Source organism: Phalaenopsis equestris, unplaced genomic scaffold, assembly GCF_001263595.1.
Source record: "Phalaenopsis equestris unplaced genomic scaffold, ASM126359v1 Scaffold000949, whole genome shotgun sequence".
Classification (NCBI taxonomy): domain Eukaryota; kingdom Viridiplantae; phylum Streptophyta; class Magnoliopsida; order Asparagales; family Orchidaceae; genus Phalaenopsis; species Phalaenopsis equestris.
The window spans coordinates 390,692-395,264 of record NW_018165388.1 but is presented as its reverse complement, the minus strand read 5'-3'; positions in this window follow the sequence as shown (position 1 = coordinate 395,264).

Here is a 4,573-nt window from a genome sequence, read left to right as displayed (position 1 = left end):
ATATATATATATTCTTATTTTGTTGCTCGCATTGGGACCCAATACATCCTACAATGCTCTCTGGGATTGGGGTAGAAAGATTGTAGTCTTTTAAACTCAAAGAATAAATGAGACAAACATAATCATGATTCATTCATTTATTTATTTTTATGAACAAATTCATTTGCTATTTAAGATATATTATTTAGAAAATTTTAATTAACTTGAATTTATTTAATTATACATTTAATAGTAACATGTCATAATTAAATATCAATATGCAAAGTAATGTAATGTAATTTTTTTCTTATTTATTTATATAAATTAGTTTCTAAGTATTTTATTATATTTTTGTAAGTACAATAAAACTTACTTGCAACTTATTTATTATCTTATTTAATTGAAAAGCTTGAATAATAATTCTTATTTATTATCTTATTTTAATAAAGTACTGTATATATATATATATATATATATATATATATATATTCTTATTTTATTACTCTACATTGGGACCCAATACTTATCCTACAATGCTCTCTGGGATTGGGGTAAAAAGAATAGAGTAGAGGCACTTCTATATCTCTCAAGGGCTTTTATGATTCGAGAAGTGAGGATGATTTCTTACGTTAAAGTATTCTCTAAAAAATAAGCCTAAATGTTGCTCTCTACAGAAATTTGAGAAGCTCTAATGAGGATGAAAGTACTGAGGAGAGGTGAAACACTTACGTATGTGGGGTTGTGGTCAACTTGGTTGAACTCTATCTTCTCATATAGTAGTCAAGTGTTTCTCATGCACCATATAAACACTAGCTCTCTCTCTCTCTCTCTCTCTCTCTCTCTCTCTCTCTCTCTCTCTCTCTCAACTCTCTAAGGAATATCTTCCAACTCTAGACTTCAGTCCCAAAAGACTATAGTTGCTCACTCCAAAATCCCCCTTTCCCCTCCAAAAAGACCCCTCTCCTTTTTTTTTGTTTCCCGGTTTTTGATTTCTTATTTTCTTTTTTGGGTGGAGAACTTGGAGAAAGGTGCTCTTGTATGAAAAAGGGAAGCCAAGTGCCAAGTGGAAGCCTAGGTGCATGAGAAATGTTCATAAGTTAAAAGTATATTGTGAAAGCTTTTCCAATGGCTTTTCCACTGACAGAGTAATTTTTTTTTTATTTTGGGTAGAATTCAAAGAAATTTTGTGTGGTGAAGACCTAAATTTGAACATTGGCTTCGACCAAACTACAAAAAAGTTTGTTATGAGTTTATTCGATTTGCTTTCTTTTATGTTCATGTCATAATTAAATATCAATATGCATAGTAATATAATGCAATTTTTTCTTATTTATTTATATAAATTAGTTTCTAACTATTTTATTATATTTTTGTAAGTACAATAAAACTTACTTACAACTTATTTATTATCTTATTTAATTGAAAAGCTTCAATACTCATTCTTATTTATTATCTTATTTTAATAAACTACTACTACTACTACTACCGCTTGAATAATAATTCTTATTTATTATCTTATTTTAATAAAGTACTGTATATATATATATATATATATATATATATATATATTCTTATTTTATTACTGGACAGTGGGATCCAATACTTATCCTACAATGTTCCCTGGGATTGGGGTAAAAAGAATGTATTAGGCACCTCTATATCTCTCAAGGGCTTTTATGATTCGAGAAGTGAGGATGATTTCTTACCTTAAAGTATTCTATAAAAAATAAGGCTAACTGTTGCTCTCTACAGAAATTTGAGAAGCTCTAATGAGGATGAAAGTACTGAGGAGAGGTGAAACACTTATGTATGTTTGGTTGAACTCTTTCTTCTCATACAGTATTCAAGTAAGCTCTAATGAGGATGAAAGTACTGAGGAGAGGTGAAACACTTACGTATGTTTGGTTGAACTCTATCTTCTCATACATTATTCAAGTGTTTTTATGAAACACTATCTCTCTCTCTCTCTCTCTCTCTCTCTCTCTCTCTCTCTCTCTCTCTCTCTCTCTCTCTCTCTCTCTCTCTCTCTCTCTCTCTCTCTCTCTCTCTCTCTCTCTCTCTCTCTCTCTCTCTCTCTCTCTCTCAACTCTCTAAGGAATATCTTCCAACTCAAGACTTTATCCCCAAAATACTATAGTTGCTCACTCCAAAATCCCCCTTTCCCCTCCAAAAAAGATCTCTCTTTTTTTATTTGGTTTTCCAGTTTTTAATTTCTTATTCTCTTTTTTGAGTGGAGAACTTGGAGAAAGGTGCTCTTGTATGAAGAAGGGAAGCCAAGTGCCAAGTGGAAGCCTAGGTGCATGAGAAATGTTCATAAGTTAAAAGTATACTGTGAAGGCTTTTCCACTAATGACAGAGTAAATTTTTTTTTTATTTTGGGTAGAATGCCAAGAAATTTTGTTTGGTGAAGACCTAAATTTGAACATTGGGTTCGACCAAACAACAAAAAAGTTTGTTATGAGTTCATTCGATTTGTTTTCTTCTATGTTCATGTGATTTGCTCTTTTTTATGTGCATACATTATATGCTTTATGATAAATTTCCTAAATTATAAGCAAATGTTACACACTTTTAAAAATTAGGTTGTATTATTTTAATTAACATTTAATATCTCAAAGTTAGTCTCATCAGTAGTCCCCTCCACCTCATTAGCCCCCATCCCGCCACCCAAAAAAGATCTCTCTCTTGTTTATTTGGTTTCTTGATTTTTAATTTATTATTCTCTTTTTTTGGTGGAGAACTCGGAGAAAGGTGCTTTTGTATGAAGAAGGGAAGCCAAGTGCCAAGTGGAAGCCTAGGTGCATGAGAAATGTTCATAAGTTAAAAGTATATTGTGAAAGCTTTTCCAATTATGACAGAGTGAATTTTTTTTTGTAGAATGCAGAGAAATTTTGTGTGGTAAAGACCTATATTTGAACATTGGCTTCGATGAAGTCGGTCACCATACGGCTGGGTGCAGTTTAATTTTGTGTAATATAGTATTTAAAATTTAGATATTTTAATTTGAAGAAAATGGGGTCAAACTGATCCCATTGATTCCTACAGTTTGGATAATCGAGTTAACTATGAGTAATGTACCACTCTGAAAGGTAATACACTACTTGATAATAAGCTCAATTAAATAAACTATATAAATAAATGACTTTCATTTGATCTGCAAGTTTGCATGATGACCGACAGATTCCTCTATTCGATATGGGAGTCAAAAAGGGTTTATTTTAAGTTTAGGTTCTTTTAAGTTCCATATAAGGGCAAGCCCCTATATTAAATTATATCTTAAGCAAACGAATCACTTAAGAAAACTCTCGATAAAAATTAGGAATTTTTTATTTTCATGACTTCAAAAGAAAGGGTTTCCAACGAACATGATTGTGAAATTTTCAATAGGGACTGATTCAAATATGAAAGATTTTATTTTAAGAATCAAAGGAAGAAAAGTATAGGAGATTAAAGATCCAGGGTTGGTTCTTGGTAATCCCCCAAACTATCCTAATGTTTGTTCAATTTAAGATGTTATTAATTTAAATTAACTCTTGCCAGTTTTATTAATTAGGGCTTAGATTTGTGTAATGATGATTTACACAAAAAGCCTAGAAAGATATGAGGTTTTACGTCAAGTGACTACCTCAGAATCCTAAAACAAGTTATGACATGCTGCAAGTCGGGACTATGCAAAAACCTAACAAAAAGAGAGGTTTTATGTCATAAAAGACAACCTTAGAATTCTAATAATTGCTATTTAAACTAAAGAAAGATCTCGAATGAGCTACCCACGAAGTCTATGATACACAAAAAGTATATGCATTTTTAGACACATATCTTATACCCATTTTTTGTAATATTGCACTTTCATGGAAGGTATTTTCTATGTTTTATTGCGGGTTATTGATTTTGAGGACTTGGAGTAAAAGGGAAGCAAAAATGATGAAATTTGGAGCAAAAATGGAGAATTTCAAAATTTTTCCAGCGCCTACCACTCTGTTTGACAGAAACTTTGGATTTAATTATGGACCTCTGGCGACGACGGCACCAGTGTCGGTGAAAGCCCTATTTCTAGAAGATTTGACAAATTTGGATAATTTTTGAAGAGCTTTTAGATGCACCTATTGGAGAACCAACCTAGGCTCTATTAAGGGCCGAAATTTGATCAGAAACCCCCCCCCATTCGCACCATTTCAACTTCTTCCACTCATTTCAACACACCTACATTCCACGTCATTCCACACCATTAGTTAGTTATTATTTTAATAGATATGAGTTTTTGTGGTGAGTTTAAGTGTGAATTCTTCTCTAAGAAGTGTTGGAGAGGAAGAGATGTGAGAGATTTCTTCTTCTTGCATTTTCTAAGAGAGGCTACAAAAAATTTGTTTTGAGAAAGACTTTCTGATAAGTGTTTTTTGTTTATTATTGTTGTATGAACTTTCTTTTATATATGAAATTTGTTTTGCTATATCTTTCTCATGAAGTCTGAGTAGATTCCTTTATCTTTCTCCCTACTCTGAGATATGGTGAAATGAAGAGATAATGTGGATGTGCCAATGTTAAAATTTAAAATAAATTTTTTCAACTCCGCACTTAATTTACTTTTCGACCT